The sequence below is a fragment of the Sus scrofa genome, chromosome 6, assembly GCF_054392235.1.
Source record: "Sus scrofa isolate SSC_HxYL_T2T_F1_AM1 chromosome 6, Sscrofa_HxYL_maternal_Yorkshire_Landrace_v2.0, whole genome shotgun sequence".
Taxonomy (NCBI): Eukaryota; Metazoa; Chordata; class Mammalia; order Artiodactyla; family Suidae; genus Sus; species Sus scrofa.
The window spans coordinates 5,707,286-5,721,904 of record NC_139388.1 but is presented as its reverse complement, the minus strand read 5'-3'; the positions used below and the strand labels follow the sequence as shown (position 1 = coordinate 5,721,904).

General features: G+C 45.4%; 1 protein-coding gene across 29 annotated transcripts in view; it reads left to right on the top strand.

Annotated features, from left to right (window-relative positions):
- The window catches only part of CDH13 (cadherin 13), a 1,446,594-nt gene that overhangs the window by 1,353,084 nt on the left and 78,891 nt on the right, over positions 1-14,619 (top strand).

The following is a 14,619-nucleotide window of genomic DNA, read 5'->3' as shown; positions in this document are numbered from 1 at the left end:
CAAAACAGGAAACCTCCTCCCACCCCCCAACCACCACAAAACGTAGCAACTGACTTCCACCTAATTCCTGGTCCCGTCTTCTGTGATGGAAGGCACGTCTCAGGCACAGTGATTCTGCCGCTGCCACTGCCGTGCACGCTTTCATCTCACCAGGGAATGTTAAAATCAGTGAAAGGAGCCTTGATCTCCGAGAAGCCTATAACTCTAAAGACAGGAGGTGTCCAGGCATCAGAGTGAATCTTCTCACTAAAAGGCCTGAGTTATTAAAACTTGTTTAAAAGCCCATCGCATTGTGCTCTTAGCCAGATCAAAACGGACAGCAGTGGGCTGGAGACAGTTGAAATTCTTCTCTTGAATGACTTGTTTCTTCCTCTTCTCATTAAGAAGTTAAGGTAGTTCATGGAGGAAACTTTTGAAAAGACAGTGGCGAATAAAGAAGATAATAAAAAAATCTGTAATCATCCCACCTAAGGAAATCCCCTTTTAACAGCTTGGGTACAAACTCCGATCATATGAATGAGCGCTTTGCTTTTTTTATTTTCCAATTCAGTTCACATCACCCATTTTGTGTAGGAAGCTGCCAATTTTACTTCCAATATATGATGAACAGCTTTCCATGTCAAGAAACAGCCACTATTTTTAGGCATCGAATAGTATGGACTCTGCTGTTCTGTTACATGAATATCCTCAGGTATTCATTCATTCCTTTGTTGTTGGATATTTAGACTATTTCCAATTGTATGCACTTATTTTTTAAAGGTCAGTGGACACGCTTGGCGTTAAATAGTTTAATGCATCATTAATTTTTCCAAATGATTTCCTGAAAATATTTTGCAAAAGTGTTGGTATTAATAATACTTTCTGTCCTTTAGAGAATTCTTTGGTTTTTGTACTTAGGAAATCACATTTATATTTTCGCTTATGCTTTGAAGTGATGGTTAGGAAGTTTCTCTGCCCCAAGGTCATGCAAACATGGTCGTGTGGTAAAATAGAGCTGATTTCCACACCCTGTCCTTTCCCCCCACAATGACAAGGAGACTGGCATCAGCTTTCAGGGCAGCGCTTGCCTCCACCTGTGCAAGACAGGCATCCGGCATTTCTCAGGGACATTTTAGCGTCTCCAGTGAGGAGTGGCCTCTTGCACCCGAACTTGTCGGCTAATTATGATCAGAAAGAGCAGCTGGATGATACTCATGCTAAGATGGAAGTTTCTATAGTTGCCCAGCATTCCCCAGCAGTGAATGAGAAGCAGAAGCATTGTTGCATCAAATCTGTTGCTTTGGTAACTTTGGGGATGCAGCTGGCAGCTCCATCATTTCGAATGGCCTGAGAGGTCTTATTTCATCCTCTGAACAATCAGGGCATTTCTATCAGGGCAACCAAGTAGCAATTCCTATCCCAAACATTTTTCAGACAGAACTCATCTTATCCAGGCTCTGTGGTAAACAGCTCAGCAACAGAGACATATGCCCACACATTGAATACATAAGATATGTGTTGAGCAAAAATATTGTCCCTACCCATGTAAAATTACCTATTACTGCTCAAAGTTTTTTTTGTTTGTTTGTTTTGTTTAGTTTTTTTTTTTTTTGGAAAATTTTATTCCTCCAGAGAGTCCCACAAACGTGTGTCCAGAAGCAATAGATCTGTGAGGATTACTTTGGCTAAATATAAAAGGAAAATTCCAATAATGGTGGCTCAAAGAAGCTAGAAGTTTACTTTTTTCTCACAAAAATAAATGTAGATTTAAATATTTGTTAATTAAAAAAAATTGGTGTAGAGTAAGCACAGCAGTCTAGGGCTGGGATGGCAGTTCCCCAGAACTGCAGGGCCCCCAGCTCCTTCTTGCTCACCATTTGATCACCTCTAGGCTGGCACCCTCTTCCTCATGGGCTGTTATGTTTGCTAGTGCTCCAACCTTCGTATCCACATTCCAGGCTGTAGTTTGGGAGAAAGCGAAAGACGAAGGGAGTCTCCTGACTTTTAAGGAGACCTCATGGAATGCAACCACACTTCTATTTAAATCTTATTGGCTGAAATTAGTCACATGGCCCCAACTTAGCTTCAAGAAATGCCAGGAAAGATGCTCACTTAGCTGGGTAGCCATTAGCTTTTAAGGCCAGGATTCTTTACTAAGGAAGAAAGGCAGAGTGGGTGTTGAGAACTAGAAGCTTCCTCTATGACCAACTTTGGGGGTTGAAGTTTCTGTGTAATAAAAAACTACAGGGTAAAGTGTAAAAGATGAATACCTGCCATGAAATCAGATTTTTACACAATCAAAATGATAGCTAATTCTGTTGCCACAGACAGCTGCTTGAAAAAAAACACAAGGATTTTAGTTTTCCATTCATTCCTTTACTGAATTCACTTACTGGTATTTTGTTAGAGCTCACCATGGGCCTGACACTGCTGGACGTTGTGTATTCACTTTTGAAAGAAATGGTCTCTGCCTAGAGCCTCTGGGGAGCTTATAGTCAGGAGAGCAAAGAGCATTTGCTGCAAATGAAGGATGCCACCCCAGCAGAGAAGGAACAGGGAGGAAGGAAGGAAGGGAGGGAGGGAGGAAGGAGGGAGAGAAAGAAATTGTTTCCTTGGGAAGTAGGAACCAGTGGCCCCCAGCTGGGGAGAAAGAGCCAAGCAATAGAAATTGCTTACTTCCAAGCATCCTTATGTCTACAGTTTCCTAAATTCCCCAGAACCCCCCTGTCCTCAACCTTTGAGGTAATCTCTGCCTCCTGGGAATCAGGTGCCAGACCCAACCAGGCAGAGATCGCCACGACCCCCTGGACGCATGTCTTTGGCTGGTACTCTGACTATGATGCTTAATTTTTATATAAAAGTGTACCAAAAGCACTGTCACCAAAGTCTTCTTTAATTTTCCCAACCGCCCACGGGAGAGAAATGGTTCATTTCCCTCTTGGCTGATGAGGAAAATGTAACCTTCCTGAGCCTCGGATTATGGAAGGAAAACACGCAAATGAGCTGAATTCCTCGGCTCTGCTTGCCACCGTCTTGCTGTATATGCTCTCCTGATGGTTTAGGCATCACCTCCACAGGTGAGCTGCCCTGACCTTCAGGCTACACTTCCAGGGCTTCCTGAACACCAGTGTAGCCCTCATCACTCTTCGCTGTTATTCCTGACTTAATTGTCCATCTTCCACCAACCACCCCCCCTCCCCCGCCACCGCCCCGCTCTCTAAGCCTAACAATCGTGTTTATCTCCGTCCCTGCTAAAACATCAGGACCTCATCAGTGCTACTTAATTAAGCACTTCAGGCCCAGCACCAAGACCTTCAAACTTTCCGGGAGCCTACAAAAATGTCAAGGACCTGAACACATAATCGCTTCCCCAAAGCCTGAAAGGAAAACAGCAACACTGAAATTAACAAAGAGCGAGTGTCCACAGCACCATGATGACTTTAGCAGCTTGAATTTAATATTTGCAAAAATGTCTTGACGTTGGCAAACCATTGGTAGATCTTACCTTGTAGGCATGTCTGTCTGAGTCAGTGCTAGAGAAAGCATAGGGGTTTATTAATGAAACATTCCTGGTAGTCGAACAATTCCAAAAGCAAAAAAATCAAAATCACTCCAAAAAAGTTACAGGGAAAAAAAATGTGTTTGTCATGTGGGTACATTTCCGTATGTTCAATATGACTTGGGAGGAAGCCACCATGGACAGAGAAAATTCTTAGAGGATCAAGGGTCTGACAATAGCCCAGCACTGGGCCTGGCTTATGGAAATGCTCAGTAAACGGGTATGATATATAGCTTGTCTTGCTGACAGCTGGGGTGTCTGTGTGCCAACCTTTCCCAGGAGAATGGTCCTGAGCAGGACCAACCCGCCTCTCGCTGGGCTTCCCAGGTCCCGAAAGCTACACTAAGGAGCCATGTCCATCAGCCAGCTCTTCTTCCAAAGCCTGCATCCAAATTGAGCTTTCAAGTTCTTTGAACACAGAACATCTGAAGCAGATCCAAATTAGATTCTCATCTCTCTGAAAACCACAGCGTACTTTGTCCTGCTTCTTTGGGTCTTTTTAAATCATTTCCCTTCCCTTCCTCCTTTAGACTTAGAGGCTTCTAAGCACCAACGTAGTTTCATTCATGGGCTCAAATGGGTGCTGAATGCAACCTACAGTGATGAAAATTCAGCCCCCAAAGATTTGTTAAAATACTTCTGGTTTTGCTGGTCTTCCTGTGAGCCATCAAGCCTTTTTCTTTAACGCCCCGTTTAATCTAATATCGAAGCCCAAAGGAAATCACACACACACAAAAAGAAAAAGATAGGAAATCCAGCAAAAATCATTGGCTAGCTATGGGACATTTTGTTCTGTACCTCCCAAAACCTTTGGAAGCAGATGGCAAAAATCAGTTCACTTAGAAATTCAGATTTTGTCATCACGGAATTCTCAGGAACACCGAGGTTCAAAATGTGTAGTGACTTACCATTTTTTAGAAAGAGGAAGGCAGGTCGTCACTCCTTTTTTGAAAAAAAGAGATTTCAAAACCAGATTTAAGAGTTTAATTTGAGGTGACTCCTACCTTTTAAATTTTAATCAGAAGTTAAAGGCCAAATAATAACATTTCTACCTGGGGAAATGAGAAGAGCCTCCATCCACTAAAACATATCATTAACACTTCATCTTAATTAACTGTGGTTACTGACCTCAATAATAGGATTTGGGGTGAGGTCATTTCTGTTTGCTCTTTTTTTTTTTCGATAAATTCTTTCTTTCTTGAGTCAACACAGAAGTTGAAATGTAAATGAGCTGTTTACAGTGGTGCCTTTGTAATTTTTAATTAAAGTGATGTTCTTCCATTGAAAGTGGATGGTGGCAATGCAGTTGATTGCCTACCCTGCTGTAGAATTTTTCATTATTTATGTAAATATATTAGCACAGCTGACTCTTATTTTAGCGGTCAGATGACAGTGGGAAACAAGTTCTAATAAATTAAACAACGGAAATTTTAAAGATTTAATAGCTTCCGTGGCTGAAAATAGAATTCCAGCCTTTACAATGATCCAAAGATGGAAGATTTTCATTATGAACCTCAATTAGAGGTGCTCGGCTTGGTTAATAGGAAACGGCTGGCCCTCTGGATAAACAGTCGAAAGGTTATTTTACAATCCCACGACCTTCTTCACATCCATCTCCACATGTTGTTATAAACTGGCCATGGGCCAGACTTTCATTATTGCAAGCATGGTTTTGAATTGGTTATACTTTAATATAATTATGATGGTCACTCTTGGCAGCCTAAGAAATTAATTCTCAGAACCAATAAAGAAAATATTGACAAATGTTAATATCGTTTCTTGTTCAATGTCTTCTAAGCTGTTAAATCTGCTCAGCTAGTTTTTTTTTGTTTTTTTGTTTTTTATAAAGGCATTTGAATCCGACAAGGGCCGCTGCAGAAACTAACCAACATAGCCATGCACTCCAGGATGGGAACAGAAGTCAGGGGCAATAGCTGATTTGTTTTATTATCTCAGTTTGTCTGCCAGTCACCAGCCAATGCACACAGCTCGGGCATCCGTGAAGGGCTTATCACAGCATTAGCACACACACAGGCAGTGAAGTCGTAGTCAGGGGGTCTTGAAGAAATGCCCTTCCTCTCTGCTCCCAGTTTGCTCTCCAAATGGATCGTGGAGCTTTGTTTTCAGGTGATGAGCCTCTGAACTTCATTTCTCCTCATATGTTTCATTCAGGACTTTCCTAGTCCATTGGTGTCGGCAGCAACCTCAGGATAAGCTCAGACCTTATGCAGCCGACTTTGAACAGCCTCGGAGCCCTGTGTGAGGGCTGCACATGTAAAACGGGACCTCTGGATTTGGACTTAGGTTAGGACGGGATAAGCCACTTCTTTAATCATTGAATCATTCTTTCCTTCGCTCCACAAATGTTTAATGAGCACCTGCAATATGCCAGGCCCTTTTCTAGGCACTGGAGATACAGCTAAAACAGAAACAGTTAAAAATATCTGTCATCCTAGAGATTATATTTCAGTGGGGGAGAGAGAAATCAAACAAGAAAATAAAATTTGGGGAGTTCCTGTTGTGACTCAACAGGATAAGGACCCAACTAGAATCCATGAGGATGCAGGTTCAGTCTCTGGCCTCGCTCAGTGGGTTAAGGATCTGGTGTTGCCATGAGCTGTGGTGTAAGTCGAAGACACGGCTTAGATCCCGAGTTGCTGTGGCTGTGGTGTAGGCTGGCAGCTACAGCTCCAATTCAACCCCTAGCCTTGGAACTTCCATATGCTACAGGTGCGGCCCTGAAAAGAAAAAGAAAAGAAATTGTTTAAAATAGCATAGTAGCAAAAAAAAAAAAAAAAAAAAACAACAACAAAAAAAAAAAACACAAAGGCAGAGAAAGCAAGGCAGTCTGACATCTCATAAAGAAGTAAAGGAAGCTAAAGGTGAGCCATGCAGATATTTGAGAAGGAGTGGTCCAGGCAAAGGGAATGGCAGGTGCAAAGGCCCTGAGGCACAGTTTACAGGAGTTAGGCAGATGTGCTTTCTGGGGGAGGTCAGGGTGCCTGTGCAGCATGAGCTAGGGAGTGGGGGCAGCTGGGAGATGAGGCCAGAGGTGCATAGGATAAAGCTTTTACTCTGAACAAGTTGGGAAGTTAAACACTCTGGAGGTTTTAGAAGAGAGTAGGTGGGGAGGTGCTCAGGGGAAGGGAGAAAGCAGAAGGCCAATGGGCAGGGTGCTGCAGTCATCCAGGTGAGAGGTGGAGACGGTTTGGACGTGGTGGGAACAGTACCCACAGTGAGAAGCAGGCAGATATTGGAAATGTTTGGAAGGTAATGGCAGCGAGGCTTTGCTAACCGATCGTGTGTATTGAGGGAGGGGGATGTTGGGAACGTTGACTCCCAAGTTTTTGTCCTAAACCGTTGGAAGCCCAGGGTGCCTGTTTATGAGATAGGCACGCTCCCTAGAGAAGGGGCGTGGGAGAGGGGAGTAGCAGGACCACAGTTCTGATCACATTGAGTTTGAGCCGCAGCCAGGGAGCAGGTGACCTGGCCGGCGGGGAGAGTCCGGGCTCAAGATGAAAGTCAGGGTGTCCGCTGCCCTCAGATGGCATTTAGATCCCAGAGGCTTTGAGACCCCACTGAGGCAGGTGAAGGTGGAAAAGAAACATTCTCGTGTTCCTCAGACTGGCCACAGCATGATATCTTAACTGGCCAGCCAGACCCCGAAGGCAGCAGAGTCTGCCAAGTACCGCTTCCTTGGGCCCCCGGATGGCGTGGACATGGCCAGGCAGGGGCTGATCAGCCCTAGGCTGGCCTGGCTCCGTTCATCTCCTTCTCTTCTGCCGTCAGCATGGTGTGCCTCCGCCTCTGGTCCACTTTCCGTGACACATGCAGCCTAAATCATCTTCTTTCTTATGGCCGCACTGATGTGCTCACGCCTACAACAGAGCATCGGGCATTTCCTGTGTCCCACTCTTGTCCAAGCCTTCTATGTGTACCGTCACCTCTGATTTCACTGCCCCCTGGACAGAAGGCACTATGATCACCCCATTTCACAGGTGAGACCAGTGAGGCTCAGAGAGATGAGAGAACCTGCCCAAGGTCACACGGATTCCTACGCAGGAAATTGCAGACAGACCTCTCCAGGGTCTGCCTCGCCAACCAGCTAACACTGGAGAAGCCCAGCCCTCCACATACAACTCGAAACAAACCCCACCGCTTTACCAGAATTCTGTATTTCAGAATAAAATTGCACATTCTATTTCCAGTTTTAGCTGACAGTCCTGAAATCGAGGACAACTCCTGCCACTGTGTGTCACGGCAGAAATTGCTGCTGCCTGATTGCCTGTAAGGACCACAGGGAGGTGGTTTGGGCAGAGTTGCCTGGACCAGAGGTGGCAGAAAGCCCTTGGGTGTGCGTGCATCCAGGCGCCATCAGCTACTCACACAGAAGCACTTCCTGCCATCATCAGACAGGGATGGCTTCCCCTGCCGGACACCTGCAGGCTGCACGATTGACGGTGTTAAGCATTTTCACTGGCTGCCTTTGTTGCAGAGCTTTTTACATGTAATTCTTTCATGCCCGCTTCCCTGTACCTTCTACTTGTATGTTTGCCTTAGCGAGAACAGTGCCCCATCATAAAACCCCTTCCCCATGTTGCCAGACTTATTATAGGGGATTAGAAAATCTTTGAAAGATATATTTTCTCAGTGGATGTGAAGGACACAGATCTTGACTTTGCACTCCAGCAGTGAGTCGTCTTGTCCCCAGAGGCTTCCCAGGGGGCTGCAGTGGAACAGGAAAGGCCCCTGACCTCATATGGCCTTGAAAAGAGAAGTAGCTCTGGTGGCCCCAACTGCTCATCTAGCACCAGGCATCCTGAGCACAAGTCCGCACTCATGCATTTTCCAAATGTGTAAACCTAGACAGACATTCAGTTTCTCTGTGCCTCAGTTTCCTTACCTGTAAAATGGGGCAAATAATATGGAGGTTATAAGGTCACTGTGAAGGATAAACTAGAGAATTGAAGTAAAGTGCTGAGAGCATAGTGCCTGGCACGTAGTAGGCAATGATAACTAACCCATTATCATTCTCAAAAAGAACCTAAGTGGGGGAAAAAATGTATACATGTAAGGATAACTTGATCCCCTTGCTGTAGAGTGGGAAAAAAGAAAAAAGAAAAAAAAAGAACATAAGGTGTAGCCATTCTCTCACGGTGGCTCATTGAGAATGAAAGGTGTGTGTTTTTGCAATCCGTGGTTTTCAGGTGTTGTGCATTCACAGTAGAGCAAGTCTATGGAAATACTAATTGGGGAAGTGACTTTATTAAGTTAGTCACAGCTCCCAAGAACGGGGACGGGTTTCCCCCCTTGCTCCTGGAGACCCCTGCTGGTGGCCCTACAGTCTCATGGTGGCACTTCTTAGGAATGGCTAAAATCCCATTCCTAGGAAAATGGAAGGGAGAGGAGAATATTAAGTTTTGTCATCTGCTCTTTGCTTGTCTGCAAACGAGAACTCAGAGATGACAGAGCAACTGGAGGCATGGCGAACCAGTATTAAAGCCAAGCCTCAAATGACTGATTTTTGAAGGTTTGCAGCCTTGATTTTTTTTGATGGACTGGTCTGCTTCATTTTGTGATCTTTCTAGAGCATACACATAGCATAGTCATATTTTCTGCTAGTAAAACTGTTCCCAGTTTGGGCATCAGGATTAAATTTATCAAGATTTTGAGATGCACTGCAAAGCATATGAGGCCGTGCAGGTAATACCAAGACTTAGAAAGGCGCTGTCACCCAAACAAGTTTAGAATCTGGTTGAATGTTAAAGGTGAAATGAAGCTGGCAGACGATTACCTATAAGCAAAAGAGGACTTTACAATTCAGAACCTCTAATTATACATCTAGTCCAATATTTGTCAGGATCCATGGCTGCAGGCATCAGAACCAGTGTCAGCTGTAATAAGTGAAATAAAACAAGAATTTCTTAGGTTGATATAGGCAATCACAGATTGGCTGGGAGGCCAGAGGAAAAGCTGGGGGGAAAAAGGAGTGGCCACCAACGAGAATTCAGGAGGGAAGACAGTGGGAATCACTGCAAAGGAATCAGCCTGGGTCTCCTGTTACACTTGCCAGGCCACAACCATGAACTCCACTACCTGCCCACAACTCACGCACTGAAAGAACATGGGGCTTGCTGGAGCTAAGTCATATGTCCCATATCATTCCTACTGCATCCAGGCAAGAATGGGGTTTGGGCTCCACCAACACTGCCCAAAACAGGGGTCTGTCCACAAGGGAGCCTGGGATGCAGTGAGGAACAATGAAGAGTGGTAAACAGCTTGGAAAAACAGCGTCCACCAGAAACCCTTTCTGCAGTTGGAGTTTCCCACAATGCCTGTGGCTGGCTGTGAGGCTGCAGCTGTGCCCAGGAGCATTCTATGAAGATGTCTTGGGATGGGAAGGACCAACATTTGTGCATTTGGTTACTGCACTTCTCTGAGCTCATGGGCTTCTGGGCCAGAGGCTGGTCACTTACTTTCATAGGGCACCAAGGGTGGAGAAGGATGCAGAGCAGGAGGTGTGGCCACAGAGGAGGACAGGAAGGCTGTGGGCTGACTCTTAGAGCAGGAGAGGGAACAGCGCCCAAGACCGCTCCGTGCGCCTGGACTTGGGTGAGGTGAGCGAGGTGCTCTCCTCGGCACACAGAAATCTTGACCATCTGGATAAATCATCTTTTAATGCAATGATTTTTTTTAATCAAAATTATCACAAAAATTCCTGATGAGCAGAACATCACATGTTTAAGCAAAGTGGAGTTGGCTGATTTTTCCTTTTGTGTCCAGCTCAGATATGACTCAGCCCAGAACTGTGAAAGCCGCTTTGCTACTTGAGGCCTGTTTCCTCTGGAAATTGAAAGGGTGGGATCAGAAATGCTCTATGACTCTGTGGCTCAGGACCAGGACTGAAAGTGTGTTCAGCCAAAAGAAAGAGGTGACACCGGAAGGCCCATGCCAGGTGTGAGCCTGCATCCTGGCGGACAAGACAAAAGGAGATGTCCTTTCCGCAGGAGTTAGAAACATGGGCAGAAATGTAACTCCACGGCCTCTATAGCCAGGCTCAAATGAAAAGGAAGAGAAATCTGTGGATTAAAAAAATAAAAAGAAGAACTAGACTATAAAATAAGTATGTTTAAAGTAGCTAGGGAGGAGTTCCCACTGTGTCTCAGCAGGTTAAGGACCTGACATAGTCTCCATGAGGATGTGGGTTCAATCCCTGGCCTCCCTCATTGGGTTAAGGATCTGGCATTGCTGCAAGCTGCAACATAGATCTCAGATGTGACTTGAGTCCAGTGTTGCTATGGCTGTGGTGTAGGCCAGCAGCTGCAGCTTTGATTCAACCCCTAGCCCGGGAACTTCCATATGCTGCAGGTGCAGCCATTAAAAAAAAGAAAAAAAAATATGGTTAGGGGAAAAAGAATAGGAAGCATAGGAGTTCCCTGGTGGCTCAGCAGTTAGGGACCCAGCATGGTCCCTGCTGTGGTGTGGGTTCCATCCCTGGCCCAGGAACGTCTATATGCTATGGGTACAGCCAGGAAAACAAAACAAAACAAAACAAAACAAAAAAGGAATTGGAAGCATGAATGAAAAAGAGAGCATAATGAAATAGAAAAGGCAAATGTGAAAAGTAACTAAATGTAACATCTAGAAATCTCCTCACTACCCTGGGCACCCCTGAAGTAGCCGTGATCCTCTCCATTCTGCAGAGGAGGAGCCAAAGCAGCAAAACATGCTGAGAATCAGGCAGTTTGTGAGTAGAAGGGAGAGAATTCAAATTCAGATGTATTCATGCCAAAGACTTTTTGACCAGAAAATACTTCTTTTTTTGTAAGAGGAAAAACTGTCATAAAAAAAATAAAATGAGGAGTTCCTGTCGTGGCCCAGTGGTTAACGAATCCGACTAGGAACCATGAGGTTGTGGGTTCGATCCCTGCCCTTGCTCAGTGGGTTAACGATCCGGCGTTGCCGTGAGCTGTGGTGTAGGTTGCAGACGCGGCTCGGATCCCGCGTTGCTGTGGCTCTGGCGTAGGCTGGTGGCTACAGCACCGATTGGACCCCTAGCCTGGGAACCTCCATATGCCGTGGGAGCGGCCCAAGAAATGGCAAAAAGACAAAATAAATAAATAAATAAATAAAAATAAAATGAAATGAAATAAATAAATAACCCTGTACCCAGTAGAATGGTCAGCTTCTTTAAATTCCCATAAAACTTTTTCACAATTCTGTTGCAGGTGGGATCTTTATTTCATCTACGAAGCTTTAGGGTCAGTGTTCAGAGGATCAGTTTTGTCTCTGTTCTCTGTTCCGTGAATGCTTTGCACCTGGGGCACCTTTTGAAATCTACAAAGATGGGAGGACCAGTAGTCTGAGGAGATCACGAAAAGATGGCTTTCAGAGCCCATCTGGTGTCCATCTGAGCATCCTTCATGGAATACCCACAGCTGGGCTCTTCCCTGGGACTGGAACTATATGGGCGAGTGATTACTGTTGGATGCTTTACCCTGAATGTCTAAAAATTAAACATCTCTAGCTCAAAAAGTAAATATTTGGAGTTCCCATTGTGTCTCAGCAGGTTAAGGACCTGACATAGTCTCCATGAGGATGTGGGTTCAATCCCTGGCTTGCTCACTGGGTTAAGGTTTCAGTGTTGCCACAAGCTTTGGCATAGGTCGCAGATGTGGCTTGGATCCAGCGTTGCCATGGCTGTGGCGTAGGCTGGCAGCCAAGGCTCCTGTTCAATTCCTGGCCTGGGAACTGCCGTGTACCACAGGTGTGGCCATAAAAAGAAAAAAAAATAAGTATTTCACCAATTCTTAAAACATAGATTGTCTAGTTACTGGTGAAACACAGTAAGTATTTTAGCGGGTCCATCTCCATTCAGATCTTGCGTTTCTAGCAACTCCACTGTACAGACTGGATCTAAGGCACATCGTCGTTTACCCAGAAGACAGTAATCACTCCACTGGTCTGCCTTTTCCGCTCCGCCTGCTCTAATGGACTCTCCACGCAGCATCCTCCTGGTCAGCCCTGCTGCCCCTCCCTTCTCCCCTTTCTCTCCATCCACCTGTCTCCACTCCAACCGCTTCTCCCTCGAGCATCTCCCCCACTCAGGAACTATACATGCTCTCTGCCTTGAATCACAGCCAATCCTCATTATTCACACATTCTGTATGTGCAGGTTCACCTACACATGAACATTTATGCACCTCCCCAAAATATTTGCGATGCTTTCTCAGTCCTTTGCAGACAGACACAGAACAGTGAAAGTTTTGAGTCGCCCAACACACACATCCCGAGGTGAGATCCAAGAGGTAGTACCCTGCCTTGTTGTTTCAGCTCACTCTGTAAACACGTGTGCTTCTCCCAGTCTGTTGGATGCTGCGTTTTCCCCATTTTTGTGCTTCTTGATGGGGATTTCCCAAAGCACAGGGCTGAGATGCTGTCTGGTGCTCCTGAGCACGAGAAGGCTGTGGCGGGCCTTGTGGAGAAAACACATGTGTTTGATGAGCTTCCTCCAGGCGTGAGTTGTAGTCCTGTTGGCCATCAGTTCAATGTAAAGAACCAACGATATATACTGTATGAGGTGTTTCGAAACAGAAACATGCATAAAACAAGACAAGCGCAAAAAAAAAAAAAAAAAAAAAGCAAAAAAAAAAAAAAAAACAAAACAGAAGTCCGTCATGTCTCAACAGTTAGCAAATCCAACTAGTATCCATGAGGATGTGGGTCCGATCCCTGGCCTCGCTCAGTGGGTTAAGCATCCAGCATTGCCATGAGCTGTGGTATAGGTCACACACACAGCTCAGATCTGGCATTGCTGTGACTCTGGTGTAGCCAGCAGCTTCAGCTCCAATTCAATCCTGGGAACCTCCATATGCTATGGGTGTGGCCCTAAAAAGACAAAAAGACAAAAAAAAGAAAGAAAGAAAAAAGAGACAAGGTTGTGTACTGATTGGTTGATGAACGTGTAGCCAAATGCATGTGGGAACCTCATTTACTCACAGTTCAGTGTTGGGTCATAAGTGCAGGAGGAGACTTGCAAACTATGAAACTAGGATTAGTTCACTGCTCATCTCCGCTCCCTGGATGCCCCACCCCACCTCCTGAGAGCAGAACCATGTAGGTCTTGAAAAGAGCCTGGTACATGAGTACCAGGCACTCGGTACATTTTTATTTAATGAATAAATTCAAGTAAACAACTTTCAACGCCCATTTTTAACCAGGCTTTCAACTATAGTGAATCCTCTTCAGAGGTTAATGTTTAATATGTTTTTGCAAAGCCTGGGAAGAGATTTCCATCAGGGTCTGATTTAATAAACAGCATGTATGAATGCTCATTAAATTTCCGTATTTGATTATTACGTGATGTTCTTCCTTGCTTTGAGCATCCCCGTGGGGCTTGAGCAGAGGAAATGTGGTCCTCCCTCTCCACTCTCTCCCAGGGTGCCCGGCCAGGCACCTGGGCTCTGCTGAGCTTCCCTGAAACCGCCTTGGGGGAGATGGCCTCAGGTGCCTAGGAGACCTGACAAGGGCCAGGAGCATCTGTATTTTGCATCCTCCTTGAAGAGAGGCTGCCCTCAGAGGCCCATTCTCTTTGTCATTCAATCACTATAGTACTAGCAGACTTCTACCCAGCTGTGCCCACTGGCTTGGAGCCCTGAGAGCTGGATTGGATGGCCAGCAGGATCGGCGACTCCTGAACTTGTTGCTTTAGTCACAGCTTCTTGCTCTGAATAGATTCTTAGAGCAGGAGTCAGCAAACTTGCTCCATGAAGATGCAGGTGCTAAGTTATGTAGGCTTCACAGACTGCTGGCTCTGCCTCGGCCACTGAGATTTTCTATTGTGATGCAGAAGCCACCACCTCAACCAATGGATATGACTGTGTGCCAATAAAACTTTATTTACAGGACTTCCCATTGTGGTTCAGCAGTAATGAACCTGACTAGTACCCATGAGGACATGGGTTCCATCCCTAGTCTGGCTCAGTGGGTTAAGGATCCTGCGTTGCTGTGAGCCATGGTGGAGGTCACACACGTGGCTTGGATCTGGCATTGCTGTGGCTCTGGCGTAGGCCAGCAGCTAC